The 25,765-nt window shown below is 42.7% G+C and overlaps 1 protein-coding gene across 1 annotated transcript in view; it reads right to left on the bottom strand.

Moving 5' to 3' along the window:
• The window catches only part of LOC124803324, a 133,027-nt gene extending 108,635 nt beyond the window's left edge, over positions 1 to 24,392 (bottom strand). Inside the window, exon 1 of the mRNA XM_047264508.1 lies at positions 24,274 to 24,392. The gene's annotated coding sequence lies outside the window, so the exon portion shown is untranslated. The remainder of the gene's footprint in view (positions 1 to 24,273) is intronic.
• Between the last annotated feature and the right edge of the window lie 1,373 nt (positions 24,393 to 25,765).

Raw genomic sequence — 25,765 nt, 5'->3', positions numbered from 1 at the left:
TATGGTTGCACTATGAGTTGGAGGATGGCAGTCACACATAGTGCAGCCATTACAGCGCCATCCATGACCACTAGCGGCGTACATCGGCTCCACGTAATGCCACCCCAAAACAGCAGGGAATCTCCACTTTGCTGCACTCGCTGGACAATGTGTCTAAGGCGTTCAGCATGACCAGGTTGCCCTCAAACACGTCTCTGACGATTGTCTGGTTGAAGGCATATGCGATACTTGTCGGTGAAGACAATGTGATGCCAGTCCTGAGCGGGCCATTTGGCATGTTGTTGGGCCCATATGTACTGCGCTGCATGGTGTCGTGGTTGGAAAGATGAATCTCGCTATGGACATCAGGAGTGAAGTTGTGCACCATGCAGACTATTGCGCACAGTTTGTGTCGTAACACGATGTCTTGTGGCTGTATGAAAAACATTATTCAACATGATGGCCTTGCTGTCAGGGTTCCTCCGACCCATAATCCGTAGGTAGCTGTCATCTACGGGACTAGCAGCCCTCAGGCAGGCTGAGCGAGGCATGCCATCGACAGTTCCTGTCTCACTGTATCTCCTCCATGTCCAAACAACATCGCTTTGGTTCACTCCGAGACACCTGGACAATTCCCTTGTCGAGAGCTCTTCCTGGTACAAAGTAACAAAGCAAATGGAATCGAACCGCGGTATTGACTGTCTAGGTATGGTTGAACTACAGACAACACGAGCTGTGTATCTCCTTCCAGGTGGAATGACTGGAACTGATTGGCTGTTGTACTCCCTCTGTCTAATAGACAGTGCTCATGCATGGTTGTTTACATCTTTGGGTGGGTTTAGTGACATTTCTGAAGAGTCAAAGGGGCTGTGTCTGTGATACAATATCCACAGTCAATGTCTATCTTCAGAAACTCTGGGAACCAAGGTGATGAAAAACTTTTTTTGATGTGTGTAATTTTCATTAGAAAACATTTAACGTTATGCATGCGACAGCATGCAGATCTAATATGTTCCAAAACACTGTGTGTGAAAACAGGGTTTCTATTAGTGATAAAAATGTGGGCTCAAGTGTTTTGGATAGCCCTTTGGCTAGGGACTACTTGTATAACCAACAGAAGGCTTGTCATAGTGTCACTATCCTGCCTACAGGGTGAAAGTATGAATATTACACACATGCTCCTGCTTAGGCTAGTGGAGCAAATTGGTTCTTTTTGCGTTTGGTGTGGGCTATGGTGGGCTTGGTGAGACTTATGGAGGCACCACTAGCTCACTGACATTTCTCAGGAAAATCCCACAAAAAGTCTTTTCACGATCACCATCGGATCAAAACCCAACCGACGATTGCAAGGCGGCTACACACAGAAACAGGCTGAAATTCTTACAGTATACTTCTAATGTCCCGATCTCGAACAAACCTTGAAAATTTTCGTGATATCTTTATCTCTTTCCGAAATACAGTGGTTCAACTTTTCCTAGTTCTACATGTAAGATTCGGTATGAGGCGAAATCTAAATAATAAACAATCGCAGCAAATTGTTCAAATTATAACGGTATATTCTCTAAGCATTTATCTACAAGAGCCATCTCCCCGTTCTCAAAAAGCCGTGTTTGTTGGGCACCAAAACCCATCCGCGGATTCCGAGACGGATATGCACAGCGAAGTCCGTAATTTTTACGATATGTTGCTAAGATTTGTCTTGAACGATATCCAATATTTTCTGTATATCCTTATCAGTTTCCGAGACACAGAGGTTCAAAGTTACCTAACTTATACACGTAAAACACGCATGTAAAATCCAATGTGAGTCGAAAATGTAGTTTATAAAGTGATGCAGCACGGAGAAATATGCTGTAAAGTGTCTCCGTTATCATATGGGAACCACATGCTCTAGAATTTTGCACGTAAAATCTGGTCTGAGTTGTAAAGTTAGTTGTGCGTTATTTCAACTTCACTTAAGTAAACTATCTAAATTTTACTGACCAATACATTTCTTTTCACATGAGTTACATGTGCTATTCAGCGGGGAAAAGAAGGGAACCAGTGGAAAAATGGTCCTCTCGGAGAACAAAAAAATCGAATAAGTTTCTGTTTATTTTAAAAGACTCCAACTGAAAATTAGAGTCCAGCTGCCTCAGCCTATTTTCCTCGGCATTTTTGAAAATTTTCCCAAAAATTTTGTCATGCAAACATGTTTGTGCTTTTTATACTGAGAGAGAAGAAGACAGTGGCAGTGGCAAATAGATGGAAAAGTAATAAATATTGGAAGATAGCAGGTAGTGGTTGTGTTATAGAAAGAGCAAAGAAGACAATGGCAGTGTGAGAGAAAGCGAAGGACATAGTGGCAGTAGAACTTAGCTGACAGTGACAGAAAACGTGGAAGTGGGTGAGAACCAGTGTTAATAAGAGACAGTGGATATGACAGTAACAATGAAGAAGAGAGAGATAGTGACAGTGAGAGGGAACTGTAGCAATAGGAAAGGCAGGAATGAGATATTGCAGTAAGAGAGAGCAAGAGGGAGATAGTGACAGTGAAAAGAAACTGTAGTAGTGAGACAGGACGAAGCGGACTGTCGCTGTGACACAGGAGACAATGACAGGGAGACACAAAGAGATAATGACAGTGAGTGGGCTGAATGAGTGAGTGAGAAAGGGCAACTGGAAGTGGATGTGTATGAGCGACATACAGCCATCGCTGTAGTGGGTGTGAGTGACCTACAGTTATGGGAGCTTGTAGGAGTCTGAAGTCAACTGCACGTTAAAAAAACGCGAATCTGTTCATATGCCAAAATCTATGGGAAAATTTTTAAAGGTTAGGAAAGTAGACTGCGGCAGCTGGTACCCCACTTTGAAGTCAGAGTCTTTTAAAACAAACAGAAAATAATGGTTATTTTTGCGCTCCGATAGGAGCATTTTTCCGCTGGTCTTTTTACGTTCTTATTTATCCACACTGTAGATGTTTTCTCTGTAACACGGTAAATATAATTTGGCTTCAGACATTTCGTTTCCTTCGTGCGAGAACAGTAATAGGAAAAAATACCAGGATGTTTTGTATATTCTCAGTGTCTCAAAGAAACTAAGCAAACAACTCAATAATGATTAAGAAGTGTGTTATTTCTGGCTTAGTCAGCCATCAAATTAGGCTCCAAGAAGCTGTTCCCAGAGCAGTGGAGATGCAAGAAGTATATAGATAACGAAATGTGGTGTGAGGTGCCTGTGAAACATGATAGATTCAGTAACATTGCCGTGAGAAAGACAGCCTGCATAATGCTACTGCTCTGTGATCGGCTGCTGTGTTCGGAGCAAGGGCGCCAAAACGTTAAAGTATAGTTATTATTATTAGTTAAACTACTCATTGGAATGACTTCACTTTTTAATATAAATATCTCTCAACAGCTGACTATCAATCAGTCATTTTAGAATTATTAAAAACAATTTAAATCAAAAACAAAAGACTGACGAAATTACAGTCGAAGCACTTCAGAAGCGTTCGGGTCAAGCCTTCTCTGGTATGGCGCGCGAAGTGTTTCGGAGTCGGACTGTTCGTCACTCTGGATTAGGCAGTCGAGAAGAACAGACATGTTGTCTGTCGTAGGATGTGTTTCCAACTTTTATTTAAGTTCCTGTTCGTCGTTCTGAATTAGGCAGTCGAGAAGAGCAGACATGTTGTCTGTCGCAGAATGTGTTTGCCAGTATTCAGTATTAAAATATTCACTCCGGTAGTCATGAGGCACAGACACGTGCCACAAATAGTGTAAAGACAAATTTTCGTAAACATTGTGTTTGATCATGTACTTTGCTGTATCAGAAGGTGTTTGTATTAAGATCATGTATTCTTCTCGTGTGGTCGAGCGGTTCTAGGCGCTACAGTCTGGAACCGCGCGACCGCTATGGTGAAAGGTTCGAATCCTGCCTCGGTCATGGATGTGTGTGATGTCCTTAGGTTAGTTAGGTTTAAGTAGTTCTAAGTTCTAGGGAACTGATGACCTCAGAAGTTAAGCCCCATAGTGCTCAGAGCCATTTGAATCTTCTCGTGTGGCTATATTAAAATACGGGAGTGGCATCCCAAAGAAGTGATACATTATTTCAGAACAGAACCTCTCTAAAAGTCGGTTTCAGCCTCAAGATACAGATCCTACGACCTGCGTGCTGTTTCCTGCGCTGGGGACATCAAATTGAAGACAGCAGGTTAGTGAACTATAATAAAAAAATGGTTCAAATGGCTCTGAGCACTATGGGACTTAACATCTGTGGTCATCAGTTCCCTAGAGCTTAGAACTACTTAAACCTAACCTAACCTAAGGACATCACACACATCCATGCCTGAGGCAGGATTCGAACCTGCGACCGTAGTGGTCACGCGGTTCCAGACTGAAGCATCTAGAACCGCACTGCCACACGGGCCGGCGAACTATAACAGAACCTCCATATTCCACACTGTGCAGTGGAAACAACTAGGCGCTTCACGTGTACTGCATGCACAGAACAAATGTGCTCAGTGACACGTCATCTGCAGTAATGTAGAGGAGGTAAAGGAGGATGATCGTTATTAACACCAACAATCAATTCATTCTTCCTTTCTTGCCGTACAAGACACAAAAGCACAGAATCCATCTCTTTGATGTGAATCATGATGATGTCCCATACTACGAGGAACATGGGGGACGATGCAAGATACCCGCACCGTCGACTAGGCGTAGCGGAGGTGGTTTGCTTTTGCCTTCCTCCAACCGTAATGGGGATGAATGATGATGATGGAGACGACACAACAACACCCAGTCATCTCGAGGCAGGTAAAACCCCTGACCTTGCCGGGAATCGAACCCAGGACCCCGTGCGCGGGAAGCGAGAGCGGAAGACCGCGAGCTGCGGCCAATGTGAATGAGCTCGATCACAAAAGTTTAACCTCTGATGCTAGCAGACGGCACCTAGTCCCTTGTTTATGAACGTTCACAGCACGCAGCACACTCACAAATTTAGAAATTCACACTCGGCACAATCTGTATAGATCATTGACGTTATAGGCACACTCGTGTCGTAGTTGGCTGCTGCTTTATAAGGAGCGCACACACTTCGAGTAGTCGAATTTGACCAGAAAGTCGCTAGTGTAAAAAAGGGCTTATTAACGCTGTGCGGCATTCGAGACAAATTATGGGACGTATAGGTCCACGTATTCAGCTGAAGCGTTTATTGGCTGAGCAGAACTAATGCTCTGTAGGTGTGTGCCTCTGAGATCAATACATACAAGAGTTGCCAGCCTCGCTTTGACACGTGAGACAGGGTTTAACGTCTTGCTACTCTGGAAGTCTGAAGTCGGTAACTTAAAACCCTGCAGCTGTCTAAATATTCCCCAGAAGATTCCGACATCCGACCACTGGACCGGAATACATACAGTGTTAACAGTTCATGAAATCGCCTGCAGTTGGCTATTAGCGACTCCCGCCGATAAATTTCACAAAAACAAAACAGGGATACAAGGAAAAATTCAACCAAAGACACCACATCCAAATTTCAATGGAAGCAAGTGCAATTTTTTGTCTTCTTGCAAGCTGCAACGACGACACGGATAAAAACAGTGATCCAGGAAGTGTAGAATTTGTTTCTTTTATTCCGGTCTAAGATTAGAAACTTCGTCCTCAGACTATCGATTTCGGTCAGTGGTGACCATCTTCAGATTTCTAGAAAAAGGGGAAACCAAGCAGAAGTAATGGACGGTCTACATCTTGTAAACAATGAAAACTATTACTTTAATAAATATAGAATACACGCGCTTAAAAATATAACAAAGCTACCCTTGTAAAATGTGCCCTAATGTAATTTACGCCATGTCTTTGGATCCATGATCTCATTTGTTATAATAAATGAAAAAACATCATCTGAATCACAGTTTGTTTTATTAATTACTACCGGTTTTGACTTGCCCTGCAGGTCATCTTCAGGTCTCGCACCGCAGTATGTAATTGGACAACAGTGGTCTGAATGACATAAAGCCAACGTTACTTATCGAACCCTCGATCTGTGTCTGTTCTACAAAGACCTGAAAATTACAGAATTTGTCATTGTTACACTTCGTCTGTCACGACGGTGTAACAGTTTGGTGACCAAGAAATCTATGAATACTGGACGGCATTTGCGCGTATATGATTAGTTTACAGTTTTACAAGAAGCATTAGGTCGTCCATAATCCCTCGCGCAATTTTCTCTTTGCTCTGGTACTTCATAAAGGAGCAGTTCCTTCCTCGTATAGTCGTACTTATATTTCAGTTACTACGAGTACTTTTTACTCACGTGCGAAGAATTTCGTCGTTTAGCCATCAACGGAGTCTTAAGTATTATGACAACTGGTTCACAGACAGACTGCTGCAATCTCCGAAGATGTTTTTCTTTTCTTTTTTTTTTTTTGCCTCTTTCGTTGTTACATTGAGTTTATCATGAAATCTACATCTTATATGCGTCCCATTTTGGAATATTTCTTGCATATGAAAGTATGAAAATAGATTTTTTATCCGTTTGACTAAGGTCAACACCTGGGAAAACTGTTCTATTTGCGGAGAGGTCCGCGTACGTCGTATACGAATTTATCAGCCTGAGTATACCTATCAGATAATTTAGTTTTCATTTCCACTCATGAGTTCACTCACTGAATTAAGATTTCGGAGAGCACTGTGAGGAATAGATAATTGTCCAGGTTAAGTTTCTTTGCTTTTGTCTAAAGTACTCTTACTAAAGGTTAAAAAGTGTATGTAAATGAATATAGCCGCAAGACCGAAAAGCCAATAAAAAATTTACCGCAACTGTGCTTGGAACCTGCAACAATATAATACCCTTCCGTGACGCGAACTGCAGGATCCGCCATCGTTCCTGAATTGGACTTGGCGTGCCCAACGCCAAGTTAGGTATTGGTTTTGTTGCTTCAGTAATGGTTTCTCGCTTGACAGTCTGGCACGCATGGGGCATGGTGGTCCTGTGCAGGCTTCGCAGGTAGAAATGCCTGACACCAGAGAGGCTTTGATAAATTCGTCGGCCGGAGGGTCAGGTAGCGAGGGGTGTACATGGCCGAATGGTCGGTAGAGAGAACAGTCGTCCCTAGGGATTCCCAAAGCCACATGCGCCGCATCGATTGTGAGGTCTACGGGAGAGCGAGCGCAGTCAGATATTACTGCAGAGTAGGTCTAAGTGGATAGAGTTAACTTCATGCAAACAGCCTCAGTCTGTTATTGATGTAGTTGCAAATTAAAAATGTATTTTCGGTGCACAAGGTATTTCCTTATTGCGAGAAGGGTGTGTATATTCTGCAAATCATTACCATTATGGAAGATGATACACTTTATTTGTTTCTTATCAGTGCCATTCATGAACAGAGCGAGGTAAAAATAATTATCTACGTGCCTTTGTGCGAGCTGTTATTAGTCTAATTTGCTCTTCGTAGGCTCTACCAAAGCGACATGTAGGACTCTGAAGAATATTTGTAGATTCTGCTCTGATCAGTTTTTGGAATTTCCCAAGTACGTAGATTACTGTGAAGTGCTATGCATCCTACACGTATTACCTGCGAGCTGAGTTTGTTTTGTATTTGTATTGCGCTCTCCCGCCAGTGAAATTAACCTGTAACTTTTCGGGTTGCCCTTCTTTCAATACGCTCGACGTTCCACGTTGGTCCAACTGAATACGTATTCTGACTTAAATAACGCAACTATTGATTTAAATAACAAAGTACTGCAACTATCGCGTTTCTGCATGCTTTGCACAACGTTTCTCAGGGAGTTTATTACCTCTATCGAATTCTCTGGGAATTTACATAGATTTGGGTGTGATGTTATGAATGTATCATCCTGCCTCTTTCCCTGAAGTCATTTTTTTTCCCTACTTTCTCAAGGTACTGTACATCCTACATCACGCATAAATTCACACATATGTACCACATTATTCATAGAGTTTGTTCATAATAACATTTTTAATGATAGGTTACACAAGTATTTCGTAACCACTCCCCTTCGTAGACAGTCTGCAGATTTCCATTATCCCATCACTTAATAGTAGTTTTTTATTTGCTTTACGCTCAACCGAACCAACGTCATAGTTCTACTTCATATCTCGACCAGTCATTCCATTCAGTGTTTCTTTCGTTTTGATATGACTGAGTTCACCTGTGACTCATTGATCGCTTATATATTTCTGTATAGTAAGATCTAATAGCCAGTTTGTGTACCAAATAGACACGAGGTGTAGATCCACTTGGATATTTCTGCAGTACACAGCAGATAATACTAACTGTACTGAATGTTCCACCATATAAAATAAAACATTATCACTGACGAGTGGAAGTTTATTATGCCTCTCTTAATTCGCGTTTAAAGAGAAAGGGACATCAAAAAATGCAAACAATAATGAAAACATATAAAGTGAGAACGGTATCAGATTTCTGCATATTTCGTGCAATAAATTTAGTATTTAAGATTCTCATTCAATAACAAAACGCAATCTGAGGTAACTGAAACGTAAACTACTAAGTTTCTTTTAAGTCAACAGTCTGTTTACTGGTTTCATGCTGTCATCCATTTTTTTCGTATATTGCGCTAAAATCTCCATGTCTACGCAACTGCTATGCCTAACATCCTCCCAATCTGTTCTGCGTTTTCTGGTCGTTGTCTGCCTCTACCATTGTTCCCTTTTACTACTCGTTCAGCCGACAAGTCAGCTAGACGTGAAGGCTGTAGCCGATGTATCAGTAACGTACACTTTTTTCGGCAAGGGGGCACTGAAAGACCTAAGTGGAAAGAGGGTTCCTCAGATCTACTGAGATATTTGGGAGAAACAGCCATGACAAAATTATTCCACCCAGTGTGGAAGATATATGACACAGGCGAAATAGCCTCACACTTCAGGAAGAATGCAATAATTTCAGTTCCAAAGAAGACAGGTGCCGACACATGTGAATACTACCGAAACATCAGTTCAATAAGTCATGACTGCAAAATATTGACATGGTATTATTCAGAGAAAAACCAGGTGTCGTGAATATTATCTTTTATTTCGGATTGATTTCGGCGTCCTAATATTACTCCCAATGTTTCACTTTCCTATACATGCTGTATTTGAAGAATGAACTGTTAGATGCCGTCACACTTAAGGCGTCACATGTTATTACGTGTTTCTGCTTTTGTCTGAAATCAGTCTCTTTCATAGTGAAGCATTATTTAGGCTACAGTCTACCGTATTGGCCGGCCTTAGTGGCCGAGCAGTTCTAGGCGCTACAGTATGGAAACGCGCGACCGCTACGGTCGCAGGTTCGAATCCTGCCTCGGGCATGGATGTGTCTGATGTCCTTAGGTTAGTTAGGTTTAAGTAGTTCTAAGTTCTAGGGTACTGATGACCTCAGAAGTTAAGTCTTATAGTGCTCAGAGCCATTTGAACCATTTGACAATCTGCTGTATTGGTTCTCATTGGCTAGTGCTTTAAGAGATTTTTGCATCTGTTGATCGCACATGTACGCAATAAAAATAAGAACAGCGAGAATTGCCACTTACAATTTTATAATCTCCTAAGTTTTCCTCATTTACTTTGATTTCTTTACAAGTGGGAAGACTCAATCGACCTGTGCTTCAGTTGGTATGCACCTCAACGTAATTTACGACGAATAAATTGAAGACTACACGTTTATATGGGCCTGTCATTTGATTTAAGCCTGTGAACTCGACCTGCGCCGAACCCCAGTCTTCAGAGCTGCTGATATTTAATTGCTGCCCATATGCATGAATTTACATCACAGGTTTAGGTTCCGTTCTAAAAATTGTAAGAATTAACGCAAAGAGAATGTTCTGTAGCGACGATTGGATTGGAATCCGTACCTGCTTCCTGAATGATGACTTGAAATGTTTTCAGATAGCACGCTAATATGAGTTGTTAGATGACCACATAAATTTGTGCAAGATAACTCGATAATAGCCCTCGAGTCTTATCATCCTAAGACGGCTGTGTCCGACTGAGCACCATTAGCTCTATAGTTCTTCGTGGAGAGCCTTTTCTACGCTACAGGAGAAGAGGGAGAGACAGAGATAGAGTAAAAGAGCAGAGTAAACATCTAGAGTAAACCACACTACGAACGTGGCGTTCAGTTGAACCATAACATCATATATTTCGGCTTGGGGGAATAGAGGACAGAGTGGTTTGTGGTAGAAGCCGAAGAATGTATGGCAAACAGTGCAAACTGACTTCTCAAGAGCAGGCGCAGCCCTGCAGCGGTGGGCAGGTACACAGCTCGTTCCAGAAATACTTTGGCGCGGAACACAGACTGTGTGTAAAAAAGAGATTGGTGGAACAGTATCGCAAACATAAACTTCCCGTGACGTCAGGGCACATATTTATAATAGTCCTTTACACTACTGTTTACCGCGAAACACAATGGAGTCGTGAGATAACGGATACCCGCAATCTCCTAAGCAGAATAACTCATTCCACGAGTCAATGTACGTATATCATCACGGATACTTATACTTGTATATTTATTTATTTATGCATTTATTTCACTTGGTAATATTAGAGCTTACGGCCGTCACTTACATCTAACCAGATATTCTTAATAAGTTAATATTATAAGGGGCGATAAAAAGGTTTCGAAGGCAACACTAATCCCTTACCTACATGTCGGTGCTTACATACACCCATCGGCGTCGCGATGGGTTACCTGTACGCTGCAGCATCGTCCTCAAACAGAAAATTTTTGATCCCCCCCCCCCCCCCCCTATACAATACGTGAAGTACATAAGCAGTAGATGTGTAAGGTTTCTGTAACATGAGAGGTGGTGGATTTGTTTGTAATATTTGCCAGAGACGGTGTACTTTCGGATAACTTGTACAGAGGAGACACTTTGGATACTGACGTTTATATTGCAGCGTAGTCAGTCCGCCCTGGTTAGCATTATTTTATCGAGCGTTGGTAGAACTGGACATGTCTTAGCCGTGTTGCTGTGGAGCATTGACTTCGGAATGCAGTTGCCGCGGTTTGGAACATATGCAGTGTGGTAATATCTGGCTATGCGTTCGCGTGCCTTAGTATTGCATCAAACGCTTTCGCCTGTTTATGGGTTGTTTTCAGTTTTTGTTTTGTTTTTAATATTGTATTTGTGTTTTGACTATAAGGACACTGTCGGTTTGAGCACCTCATTACAGTACATGCATGAACTCAGGAAAGCCTCTTTGCCTCTTCCTTTTGAAAGCACTGAATGTAAGAGGAATTTTTCAGGTGTTCACTTCGTAAGCTTTCTGTTTTATATCCAAATTACAGTAACTGATAACGTTATCATTAATATGGATTCTGTTTGTGTTAGTCGCTCATGGTTAATACACAACTAAATAGCAATAGTTTTCCAATTATCTCTCACTGACCTTCACATCCCATTTACCGGTTTAAAAGTTTTTAAATACTATTATTTGGACACGCACTGCAGCTTGCGTGATCCGATTATTAATAAATGGTTTAAAGGCGCTTGTCTTACGCGCGAGATTTATTTGTAATATCAAAAGCAATGTAATTGCTCCCAGCTCATCTTGTTGCAGATGATTATAATCAAGGTAGGTATGCACTGCAGATTACAGATACGTTGCTGGTAATCCACATCATTCTTAGTGCATTTAAGGAACAGTGAGTGCTTATTCATTTTGCACAGATTCAGACTGCCTTCAGCCACAGCCTATGTTTATCCTGTATGTCTCTGCGTTACAGTTGTTAGACCAAACATACTATCGCATTCAGAGTACTGTGTTAAAGAAACCTTGTGTTTTTCTGTATTCGTAGCAGTAAATAGGTACACTTCATATTCCGTGATTAGTCCAGTCATGACGCAAGAATCCTACACAGGTACGTATGTAAACGTTGGTCTGGTTAACCTACAGTTAAAAGATTGTTTAAATATTCTGTATTAGAAATTCATATATAAAACCTAGGCATAAAGTTGATACGCACAGCAGTCACATCTAAGTCGGATTGGTAACTTTCACCGAGATTCCGTAAAGAGCACACTACTATAAGAACTGGAAATCCACACGGTATAACGAAAGTTCACATAGTCTCACATAATGGTATCATACTGGCAGCTAGAAGTATAATGCTTACAAATAGTATAGCAATCATTACAGTACGCATAATAACATGAGCAGTAAATAATAATCAATTTCATAATAATAATCTGGTAATAATAATATTAGATATAGTAATAAATACATTGTATTTCAGAAATGCCAGTCTAATTAAACTTTTTAACAATTTCCTCATTATGTTTTCGTCGAATTTGAGAAACGACATCTAACAGAAACATAAGGAATAAAATCTGAAGAAGAAGCTGACCGACAGTGAGAACACCGAGACATAGCGGGGTAAGGCTAGCTTATGGGATGGAGGAAAGAAAACGAAAATGGATTGGGATGAAGAAAGCATGGAGTCTTTAGAGTTTGACGGATATACTCGTTTGTTGTTGGACAGACAGAAAACGACTGGCATATGCCAAGAGGGAGGTTACGCCGGTGAGAGACCAGCTAAGGCTTTAATTTAATTTTATCCATATTTTACAGCTTCAAACGTGACTGTATTCCGAAATGCATCGTGTACTTAATAAAACACGAAAATTTGTGACTGAAGGTGTTGTTTAAGTCACTGCATGCAGAGCGTAATCAGATATAATTGGTGACGCCGTTTCTCAAATGGTTCAAAGGGCTTAACTTCTGAGGTCATCATTCCCCTAGAACTCAGAACTACTTAAACCTAACTCACCTAAGGACATCACACACATACATTGCCGAGGAATGATTCTAACCTGCGACCGTAGCGGTTGCGCGGTTCCAGACTGTAGCGCCTAGAACCGCTCGGCCACCTCGGCCGGCCGCCGTTTCTCGCCACAAGCCGTATGTACGCTTGTTTCATGGTACTTTGGTTTTAAGAGAGTAACAAATAAAACTTGGTATCACCGATAGCGATTTGCTATTTCATTGATTTTGTTATGGCAAAGGCAAAACAAAAGTCAAACACAGAAACAGCCTAGAGCCGCGTTACCGAAGTTCTGTCCCACCGACACTTTTGTGGGCACCCCACGGAGATCTGAGAAAAATTTACTAGATCTAAATCAATAACAAATAATTCCGCGAAATGGACTACAGAACCTGAAGACTTGATATCACGTCAATTACCTGCAACGGCGTAGTCACAGTTTCTCGAGGCACGTGTGACAACTAGAAATTTTCGGTTAATCACAGGTTTATTATTACTCCTTTCTTACCTATTCATCTGCGGATTACATGGTTTACGACTGTTCCAGGTAATACATTTGGAATGGAAACGCTTAGCCGTCCTTATCACAACCGTCATAAGGTGTTGTCTGATGGATATGAACGCGGTAAATCTACAACTGCAAACCACAGTGGGGCGCTTAGCATACCTACCATTCTACCACTTAGGGCTTCTTCCCATATCATTAGCGTATGATGCATGGGAAGAATGATAGCTTGACGTTCGCGCTTCCCGCGCCCGGGTTCCCGGGTTCGATTCCCGGCGGGGTCAGGGATTTTCTCTGCCTCGTGATGGCTGGGTGTTGTGTGCTGTCCTTAGGTTAGTTAGGTTTAAGTAGTTCTAAGTTCTAGGGGACTGATGACCATAGATGTTAAGTCCCATAGTGCTCAGAGCCATTTGAATGATAGCTTGAACACCTCTGTGCGCTCTATAACTAATCTAATTTCCTCTTCCCGATCCCTTCGGGAGTGATACGTAGGTGGCTGTAGTACATTCCTACGAGGTCGTTCAGTAAGTAATGCAACTTTGTTTTTTTTTTTTTTTTTTTTTTTGAAAGCACGTTAGTTTTATCAGGACTCCAATACAGCCAATTTACCCACTCTTTCGGCTACAAAACCTTATTTTTCATCGTAATCTTCCTCCAGTGCGACGGCTTACGCCACCTTACTAAGAGGGCCTGCAGGCCCAGATGGACCCACTCTAATGGTCGTTGTCGGAATCAACGTCTTGCTGCATCAATAACCTCCCCATCATCCACGTAATGCTTCCCAAGGAGTCTGTCCTTGTTTGGGTCGAACAGGTGGAAGTCGGAAAGTGCGAAATCCGGGCTGTAGGGTGAGGAAGAACAGTCCAACGAAGTTTTTTGAACTCCTCTCGGGAGCGCAGACCTTTGTGAGGCCTTTCGCAAACATGGAGAAGGCGAAGTTCCTTTGCGTTTTTGTGGCGACGAACATGCTGAAGTCGTTTCTTTGCGGAAAACGTCAAACAGAATAACCCCTTCAGAGTCCCAGGAGACCGTCGCCATGGCTTCACCGTCTCATGGGGCTGAACGGAAATTTTTCTTCGGAGGAGGTGTGGCACCACTCCATGGCTTGCGGTTTCGTTTCCGGTTCGAGGCGACGAACCCACTTATCATCGCCTGTGATGACTGTCGACAAAAAAATTGTCGCTATCAGCCTCTTAACGCGCCAGTATTTCCGCACAGATGGTCCTTCGTTGCTGTTTACGGTCTTCTGTTAGGCTCTGAGTACCCCAACTGGTTGGCGATTGTGTCAGCACTAGCAACAGAGACGTCCAGTTGATCAGCGAAGTTTTTGATTGTGATCCATCGATCGCCTCGAAAGAGAGCGTCCGCTCGTTCCAACATTGCAGGAGTCACAGCTGTACGCGGCCGGCTGGCACGCGGTAAATCCATAGACTTACTAAATGGGTAGATCGAACAGGTCTGCACGACCTTGTTGCGATGATGACAGATGCCTCGCCCAACGGCCCACCGTGCTTTTGTTCATTAACAGATCTCCGTAGACATTCTGCAAGCTCTTATGAATATCTGTGATGCGCTGGTTTTCCCACAAAAGAAACTCAGTGACAGCTCTCTACTTGGAGCTCACCTCCGTTACAGATACCATTCTGAAGGCTAAACATAGCGCCGCCATTATCGTAACTTCATAAAGGTTTAGGGGATTGTAGCGGGAATATTTCACGATCTCCCACATTTTTTCAACCGAAATTAACCGACAAAAAGTGTTAAATTACTTACTGAACACCCTTCATAGATTCCTCACTACGGTCAAAAATCTGTGACCATTCGTGCTGACCTTCTTGTATACAATCAGTATTCTCCGTTCGTCCTTTTTGTTATGGGTGGCTATACCTGAGCAACATTCTATGACGGGTCGCAGGTCCTTTGTAGACTAACTGCATTGCCCTACAACCTACTACCGCTTGCTTTACCTACGACCAAGCCTGTACAATTTATATATTTCATTTCGTTACAAATTTTTATTTGTGTGAGTTGACGGATTCCATCACTGGACTGTAGTCATAGATTACTACGTTTCTCCGTTTTGTGAAGTGCATAGTTATTAAGATGTAACGGAATATTTGTGCAGCATTTCTACAATAATACTTCATTAAAGATAACCACCATATTAGCGAAAAGTCTGAGGTTGCCATTAATATTGCCTGCAAGGTCGTTAATATAAAACAGAGACTCCATCATACTTTGCTGCTGCACGTCGAAAGGGAAATCGAATGCGAATCCATGGAACTAACCACTGAGCTACCTCTCTTGCTCATACGATCGTACTTTTGATAATAAGCATAGGTGTGGTACTGTGTCACATACTTTTCGGTAGTCAAGAAACACTGCATCTACATAACTGCCTTGACCGATGACTTTCAGTATCTCATGTGAGATGTTTTCGGAATCGATGCTTTTTGACATCTAGGAGATAACCGCATTTGAGATACCTTATTACATCTGAAATCAGAATACGCTAATATTCCACAATAGATGGATGTCGAAGATATTTAACGATGGTTTTGCGGATCACTTCTGCTACCCTTCTTGTGGGAAAACATGCTGTAACTTTTACGTTTGAAATTCGGACAATTGTGTATTTATTTGTTGTAGGGCCTGAGTAATCTAGAACCAACGTTCACGAGGATGTGTTTGTAAAGTTTTGCTTTGTACTGCGTACATCCAGTATGGAGAAATACACGTTCTTATTTACACAAGCGGGCTTCACAGAAGAGCAGCACTTGCTGATTGAAAGCATAGGGTTACATTAAAATGATTCCATACGATCAAAACCAAATTCAAAGTCGGGAAATACTAAATGCGGTGTATCTCAAGGTTCAGAATTTGTCTCTCTTCTGTTCTTGACTTACATGAATTATCTTTGGAGGGCTATTACAAAACGATGACAACTGCTGATGAAGCATTTACGCTGGTATGGGGCCAAACACATCTACACCATACAAATCCTGGAGAATAGTACAACAGGCGTATAACTGATTTGCAGCAAACAATGTAACTATCAGTCTTATAGAAACTCATGTTATGCAACTCCAAACGAATGAAAATGACCTACTGGTGCCAAATGTAGAGATCAATGGGCATACACTAAATTAAACTCCGTGTTTAACATTCCTAGGCTTCCAGATGGATAATTTATAGAGATGGCACTTTCCTGTGGCTACATTAGTCAAAAATCTCTGTTCTGCCTGCTTTGAAACCTCTATTGACTTGAAGACAGAATTCTGAGCACACACTTTTAATCAGTGCTGTCCTGCAACATAATCTTCTTCGTCAATGCAATTATCCCAAAAACCTTTTTAATCTACTTCACAGTGGTTTGTAGAGTATAGACGTAGAAGCTATCAGTGCAAAGTTCATGCAAAATTGACATCCAAACATCTTACAGGAGACTTTTTCAGGGAACTGAAGATTCTATCAGTCACGTGACAATACATTTACGTTACTTTTACTTATAACAACAGTGAATTTAGGAACAATTATGAAATTTAATACAGCTGTAGTAGATGTTAAATTCACTTCCTTGCAGACTTTGTGTCAAATAATGTAGCGATTTTTCTGAAATCTTTAAAGGAGCATACAGAATTGCTTTCGGGCCGGTATTTTTCTTTCGTTCTTAATTTCACAAAGAATTTCTAATTTTTGACTGGGTTACGTAATCCAAATTAATTATAATCAAGAAATAAGACAATGAAAGATAGAAGAAAGGGCACATTTTGGGTGATTTCGGATCCAAGCCACCTCTATCAAGCACGAACGTCACTAGCTATCACTAGCTGTTACGACCAGCCAACAGACAGTTTTGATGCAATCTGTACTGTTACACTTAAACTGTAGGTAAGAAGCTAAAGAGAATATCATCATCTACATATACAGGATGTACCAGAGGAATGATAATTATTCAGTGATATGACAGGAACACTCATTTGAAGCAAAAAACTTCATATGTACCTTTGTCCTATTTCGAATAATTTCCGAGATAGAACACATTTAATGTACATTTGTTTTTAGCTAGTAGCGCGTACGTATGTGTCTTTCCGATACAGCTTCTTTGACGTTTTGCTACACATCTAGACTAATAAAGAGTATGCAGATAGGATGTAGGTTTACGGCTCCTGCGACGGCAGTGCTTCTGCTGCAGTTGAACAATACCGTCGGCGCTTTCCGACATCTCGAATTCCCAAGCGAATTGCCGGAGTTTTCAGCGCATTGCGTGAAACAAGTATTCTTTCAAGTTCCAATTTTTCTTCTGAGCTTATAGTTCAACAATCTATGCAGGAACAGTAGCACCTTGTTGAAATGGTGCAGCGTAGTCCTACCAACACCGCAAGGCCACATCCAGCGCCGCTGTGGCCGAGCGGTTCTAGGCGCTTCAGTCCGGAACCGCGCTGCTGCTACGGTCGCAAGTTCGAATCCTGCCTCGGGCATGGATGTGTGTGATGTCCTTAGGTTAGTTAGGTTTAAGTGGTTCTAAGCCGAGGGGACTGATGACCTCAGATGTTAAGTCCCATAGTGCTTAGAGCCATCTGAACATTTGAACTTCCAGCGCGAACACTACATGCGGAAAACTTGTACCCATTTCACATACAGTGTCCACAATCTTCACATTCGCGACAATGTGACACGACTTGAATTTTGTCACTGGTTATTTACTGTATATGTTTGCTCCTGTCATATTCCTGAAAACAGACCGTTCCTCGTGAACACATTGTATACTGGGAAAGTAAAATTTCTATTATCATTTCCCGATTATTTCTTCCCATAATCTGTAAAGAGTCTTCTAGCACCTAAGCACACATTTCGTTAGCGTCATCAGACTTCCATACCATTGCACGCAGCCAACTCCAAGTCACGCAAGTAGTGGATTCATTCAGAAATACAGTTATACGCATCGTTAATTGTCGCCACTTGCCGCTGTATCAGGCTACAGCTCTGAACGGACAGGGAAAATACAAGCAAGTAAAGCAAACTACGTTCTTTAGATAACGATGTTACGGGCGGCGAGAGCCAAACAACGCGAGAGCAGCTGAACATTCGTAGTCCAGAGAGGTGTGCTTGTGCGTAATTGAAGGACGTAGTGGGTTGTTTCGCACATACGCATGCTGAATTTCGGAAGTGGTAGATTTCGCATAACTTTGCTAGAGATGCGGTTCGAATTCTGGTAGGTACCTACCTCATAGCGGAAATATTGTTCATGGTTTGTGTTTGTGCCTACTCCTTCGACAGATTTATCAAGCAACCCAATTTTCAGTTGCCCCACTTTTGCTGTCTTTGATAAACTGCACTAAGGTTATGCGGCCGAGCATTTTTACAGAGCAGTATGACGCTACAGCTGTCTGGCATTAAATCTTACGTTGTAAGGCAGGTTCAAATGGTTCAAATGGCTCTGAGCACTATGGGACTCAACTGCTGAGGTCATTAGTCCCCTAGAACTTAGAACTAGTTAAACCTAACTAACCTAAGGACATCACAAACACCCATGCCCGAGGCAGGATTCGAACCTGCGACCGTAGCGGTCTTGCGGTTCCAGACTGCAGCGTCTTTAACCGCACGGCCACTTCGGCTGTAAGGCAGGGATCAAGTATCTATTAAACAAAAACATAGAAATTAATTCTTCGATATGCAGACTGCGCTGCCAAGGGAGAAGTAATTTGCTCATTTCGGAAGAAATGAGCAGCCAGCTTTTGCTGCAAATAGTAGGGTGAAGGAGAGCAAGAAAGCTTATTCCGACGTGCACGACGATATAAGCGTGCTTTCTAAATGTTTACAACATTCATTTAGGCTAACGCTGAAGGGTCAAGAGATACGTTACCCAAATTTTAGTTCATTCCTTAACTTCTGAAAATACTGAACTTTTCTTAGCGTTATTGGTGTTTAATTTCCATTTAAATTAGTTTCTCCGATCTGAGCCTATTCCACCTTTAACCATTGTCTAAATAACATGAAAAGCTGAACAGAAATTTCTGTGGCGACAGCTGCGTTAAGAGATTGAGCACCAACTCGAATGGATAAGGATGGAGCAGTAAACCGATCACGGAACCATCCACAGATACACAGTAAGTGCGTCAGGGAAATCAAGGACAGCCTAAACCTAAATAGCAAGACTTCGGGTCCAGCATCTTGGCAACTACACCATCTCGGTTGCTGTGTGACAAAGAAGGGAAACACGGAAAAATTTATTCAGAGCAAGTGAACGGTAATTGTAACCTTTCACAACGCTAACGCTGACCGAGGAGTTTAACGCCACGCCGGCAACGAAATCGTAAGAAACATAGCACAGGCTCGGACCGCGGAATCTTGGATATGTACCTCAAGCGTTTAGGGAAACCACGAAAAATCTAAATGCGAATTGCCCTGAAAGGTACACGAGGCCAGCGTCTTACTGGTTCACCATCTTGTTTGGTGAAAGAAAAAGAAACGAAGATGACTTGTACGAAGATATTATCCGGCAACAAACTGTTTTATTTGACACAGACACCTCATTTCATTGGCAGTTAAGCATTGTCGCCCTCATTGAGCCATTTTATTTTAATACCTCGTCAACGTCATGTGCATTTTTATTTCAAGACATACGCTGAGTTTTTTAATGTATTGTACTTTGCGTACTGGAACAGTGACAAGACGCGGTGCAGTACCTGGTATCTGCTGTTGTAAGATACTAAGCCATTCAACGGGTGATGCTGTTACATGTTGATGTATTCCGCTTACGACATCTGGCAAATTGTTTCCAACGGCTGTTGTGTAATGTGATTGATAATATCCAAGAGGTGGAACTAACTAATCGACAATGACACCGTTTGAAGTATGTTACGAGGAAATACCTTCGTACAAAAAAAATTAATGCACTTGTGGACTCAAGAATAAAAAAAAAGCTATTTATGGATGTGCATCAGGTTTTAATGGGAACATTTTAGGTTAGGCTATACTGTGAGTAAGAGACAAAGCACAGGCTTGGACTATGGACGGATAAACATTTGACTTGAGCAATAAACATAAAAACTGGAACTGAACTTTATATACTCAAAATTGTAGTGCAACACAAGGTACTAAAGGATGTTGACCAGTTCCATATCTTGGCAGCGTTATCTGCAATAACAGCGACGTAATGCAGATATCAGCAACATAACTGGGACAGCTTCTGCAGTCTTCCAACGGCTGCGATTCGTATGGTAGTTGTACTCTATAACTGCGTCAACAAAACTTCGGCTGTACTCCTGTATCATGCTACTGATGGCAATATACGCATATGGAACCCGGAAAAGTCAGTAAAATCAGCACACGAGCTCAATGTTTTTCATCGACGATGATTAAGACGAATTCTAAAGATCAGTTATCGCGACCACACTTCAAGAGATGAATTGTGCTAAGAAGTGATATGCACAAAATCGTTTTCAAAGAAGACTGAAGCTTGCAGGGCATGTTTTACACAACAACGATGGAAGACTCCCCAAATCAGTACTATTGTGGAAACCAACTAATGGACACAGAAGTAGAGGAAGAATTTGTAACACTTGGGAACGAACTTTTTCAGAGGACCTGCAGTGCGTGGACATGAATGAACTGGGAGGAAGCTGAAAAACTGGCAGGTGATCGAGTTTGCTAAAGGAAACTTGTTGCCCTGTATGCTACTTACAAGGGAAACTCCCCATCGCAACCCCGCTCAGATTTTGTGGTAAGGTGACCCCGAGCATAGGCCATCAAAAACTAAACACAGATCAAGCGTGAAAACAGGAAGGTGGTGGCTGAACTGCGAAAAACGAAGCAAAATATAAACAATGAATGGTCCAAACTGAAGATCAATATTGAGCTAGTTTTAACAGCCATGGTTCGTGCTTGTCTGGTGACGGTATATTTTTCACAAAATTGTGAACTATCCATTCGGTCATTGACGTGTCTATTCGCTGTATTCAGATTTGTGTCTTTATCGTGGTGTACAGTTCGTCTGCAACAGCTATGTGCAACGAAGGGACCTGCACACGCACGTACCTCCTTTTTGTTCACACAAGTAACACTTGTTATCACTCTTGCGTTCCGTTTTGGAAGTTTTGACTCTTGAATTCCTTTGTTGTAACGTATATCACACCCGTTCATATGCTGTTTACATTTGTGTGAGAAGTCTATGTGGCATCTCGCCTGCTCTCACTATTCATCAAATTTACGTGCGATGATAATATATTTTTACCACACGCCTCATATTCTAAACCAGCGTATAGTACGACAATTGCTAAGACTACAGAAGAAGAACAGACACGTCAGTGACCGGGCAGATAGTTCCTAAATTTGTGAAAAAGGGGCCTCCAGGGAGATTTTAACACGGATCTTCTGCTTGGCAGTCCAACACCGTGACCGCACAACCATAAAGCCGTGGTTTTTGCTTTTCTTTCCATGTTGCAAATCTGTAGGTTGGACCGTTCACTGTTTCTATTTTGCTTCTTTCTCAACAGTTCGGTACACCTTGTTTTCATGCTTGATCAGTGTCCACTTTTTGACGGGCTATCCGCTGGGCTATCTTACCACTGAAACTGAGTGGGTGGGATGGGGAGTTTCCCTCGTTAGAACTGGAGAAACTAAGACTAACAAGGGGATCGTACGAACTTCCCCTCGCCGATTTGATTCATACTGTCAGTGTTTGTTGGTCACGACTACGACTTCAACATACGTAAACAGGAACACGCAATTCTCAACCGTTTTCGAGAAAATCGTATTTGAAAATTGTACGCGTGCTTGTATTCTTCGTGTGGTCGCCAATATTTAATGAGTCCGCAGCCGAGCGAATAAGCGTATAGTTTCATAGGGGCAAGCTGTACGCATCGAATCTCACTATTGGTGCTTTTTTTTCATTCGCACGTAATTCTAACAATAGGTTTGTTTGGTACGCCATGAAACTGTGTGACGACGGAGAGCCGTTTATGAATGTAAAGCCGGCCGTTGGTGGCCGAGCGGTTCTAGGCGCTTCAGTCTGGAACCGCACGACCGCTACGATCGCAGGTTCCTATCCTGCCTCGGGCATGGATGTGTGTGATGTCTTTAGGTTAGTTAGGATTAATTAGTTCTAAGTTCTAGGCGACTGGTGACCTCAGAGGTTAAGTCGCATAGTGCTCAGAGCCATTTGAACCATTTTTTTTTTTTAATGTAAATCAAGTTTGTTTTGCAATAGACATATGGAAAAACAACAATAGGCCAAATTCGGCGTTCATTAAAAGTCCGTGTGTCGCAATACCTACTGTTTTCCTTGTTTCTGCTACGAGTAGTTCCCTGGTTCTTGCAGTGTTCCATAGGTTACACATTATACTCCTAACAAATACCGAGCGAGGTGGCGCAGTGGTTAAACACTGGACTCGCGTTCGGGAGGACGACGGTTCAATTCCGCGTCCGGCCATTCTCATTTAAGTTTTCCGTGATTTCCCTAAATCGCTCCAGGCAAATTCCGGGATGGTTCCTTTCAAAGGGCACGGCCGACTTTCTTCCCCGTCCTTCCCTAATCCGATGAGACCGATGACCTCGCTGTCTGGTCTCTTTCCGCAAAACAACCCAACCCAACTCCTAACAAATGTAGATACAATAATATAAATAAAACGAATGTACTGATTTGACTGAAAGTTCTTGTGTATCCATTTTATTTGCAATCTCCTTACGAAAACATTTTTCTCTGTAGTCACCCCCTACATTGGTTGTAGAATATAAGTCATGTGGTAAGAATATATTACCGTCAAAAGTAAATATGATGAATAGTGAGAGCAGGCGAGATGTCGCATAGATCTCTCACAGAAATGAAAACGTGTGTGAACTATGTTACAATAAAGGAATTGAAGAGTCAAAACTTCCAAAACGGAACGCAAGAGTCATAACATGTGGTAGTTGTGTAGAACAAATAGGAAGTACGTACGTGTGGAGGTTTCTTCTTTCCACATCGCTGCTGCAAACGCACGTTAAATCACAACACAGACACAAATTTGAATACAGTAGACAAATCGATGACCGGTCGGACATTTCATATTTTCGTGAAGAAGAAAATAAGTAAATAGGGTACGAGGGAAATTGGAATGCGGATCTCCCCATCCGCAGTGCAACACTGTAACCACAGAACCATAACGCCGCCGCTAGACAACTCTGCTGGATGTTGCACATTTTGAGCACGGTCCGTTCAGTGTTCTGATTTTGCTTCTTTCTTCAGAGTTTAGTGCACCTTCTTCCTGTTTTCATGATTGATCTGTGTTTACGTTTTGACGGGCTGTCCACTGGGTCATCTTACCTTGAAACCTGAGGGGGGGGGGGGGGAGGAGGAGGTTCCCTAGTTCCCTAGTAAGTCGCCTCTACATCCTCTAGAAGTGTGCAACATGAATAATTGTGAAACACCCAGTACATATACGTCTTGTTACCTACATATACATCTTTTTACCTACATATAGGCTACATCTTTTTACCGTAAGTAACGTAAATCCATGTGATGGCCGTGGTTTAAACCTCCGAAACGCGGTGTAGAAACAAACTGAACGGTTCCAGTAAATCAGTAAATAAGTTTCGCCTTCCCGGTTGGCCATGCTGTCTAACGCACGTCCCCCGGCACGAATGCGCCCGGCAGATTTGTGTCGAGGTCCGGTGAACCGGCCAGTCTGTGGATGGTTTTTAGGCGGTTTTCCATCTGCCTCGGCAAATGCGGGCTGGTTCCCCTTATTCCGCCTCAGTTACACTATGTCGGCGATTGCTGCGCAAACAAGTTCTCCACGTACGGGGCTGCGGCTGCGGCGGGGACGGAGCCTCTCCGTCGTTTCTAGGTCCCCGGTTAACATACACTACAATACAATACAAATAAGTTTCAATTCATAGATTCAGGTCATAATGTCGTCCTTAGAGGCGCACTCATTGCTTCTCGATATGGAATATGCACGATGAAGAATCTGCCCGGAAGAGTAGAAGGAATGAATGGCAATCACTGTCTGGCGAAAGCGTCATAAGACGCGGCCCTTGACCTTACCTCTGCCGGATGCCGCGTCACTGTTGTCCTAGTGCACACGGCCGCGAGAGATGGCTCTGCTTCTGGCGGTTCTGCCGGCGGCGTGCGCTGCGGTTATCGCGACGAGGGCAGTCTGAGCGAGAGAGCGTGGCGCGAGGCGAGCAGCGACTGGAAGGGAGTCTGTGGCTGGCGCGACGCGGGGGCGTCTGCGGTGTGTGCTCTGTGGCGCCCGGATGGCCCGGGGGCGGCAGAGGGGAGCGGGAGCGCCACGGTCACGCCGCCGCCAAAATAGTTCCGCTCGCTTCCTCCGCCCGCCGCCGTGGCGCTGGAGCTGATGCGCGAAGTGGACCTCGATTCGCAACGTGTGTTGTCAAGTGTGAGGTGCAGGGGTGCGTATTCTGGGTATCTTGAGAATTAGGAGAAGAAGTGCCGCACTAATTTCCTTCTCCTTTCTTTTCGCCATAATTGAAATCGTACCTCTTCTCGGCACGAGGGCATTAAGCCGTCAGCACACGGACCGTGCATTATAACGTTTGAATGTGCCGAGTTTCTGACGTCATAGTGTGGAAAAAACACATCGTGAGTCTTTCCGAACGCACAGAGGAATATCTAGCAGGTCAGATATTCTAAACATGCGTTTGAACGGAGACCAATGAGACGGATGCACACCACCTACGGCCGGCCGGGGTGGCCGAGTGGTTGTAGGCGCTACAGTCTGGAACCGCGCGACCGCTACGGTCGCAGGTTCGAATTCTGCCTCGGGCATGGATGTGTGTGATGTCCTTAGGTTAGTTAGGTTTAAGTAGTTCTAAGTTCTAGGGGACTGATGACCTTAGAAGTTAAGTCCCATAGTGCTCAGAGCCATTTGAATGAATTACTGTAAGTTGCGTGTTGTGAAAATATGTCGTGTCAGGCTACAGCACGTTGAGAATCCATCAAAAACTACGATAAAGCTTTCAGGCAATAGTAAGACACGAAGAAAGTCGCGTACAATTCATCTTCGGTGTAGCGTAATGAGTACAATCGTACAATTGCCTGGTAACAGTTGATGTGTTGCTGGCCGCATGTCACTGGATTCAAAGATTTTTTTTTTACCAATCTACACGTTTTCTGATAGTTTCTGATACCTTCTTATTGGTTTAATAAAGGTTTATTGTATTACATTCGATGTTATGCAGATATAAGTGTGCTTTATCTGAGGTGTGAGTTTGTTCAATTGGCTGAATCTACAACACAGCTCGCACTACTTGCAATAAGAAATTCTCCAGTTTCTTGTTTCAAGAATTTCTTTCGCCTGTTGTAAGGATTCTGTTGCTGAATAGGCACAGTGATCAACTAAAAATGACATTACGGTTTTACTATAATGTGAGTGTAATGAAATAATTTTTGTCTTATGTGTAGAACTATTGTAAATTTATCTCACACTGTTAGCTGCGCTGGATTAGCCGAGCGGTCTCAGGCGCTGCAGTGATGGACTGTGCGGCTGGTCCTGGCAGAGGTTCGAGTCCTCCCT

The sequence above is a fragment of the Schistocerca piceifrons genome, chromosome 6 (genome assembly GCF_021461385.2).
Source record: "Schistocerca piceifrons isolate TAMUIC-IGC-003096 chromosome 6, iqSchPice1.1, whole genome shotgun sequence".
Classification (NCBI taxonomy): Eukaryota; Metazoa; Arthropoda; class Insecta; order Orthoptera; family Acrididae; genus Schistocerca; species Schistocerca piceifrons.
This window is presented reverse-complemented; position numbering and strand designations above follow the sequence as displayed.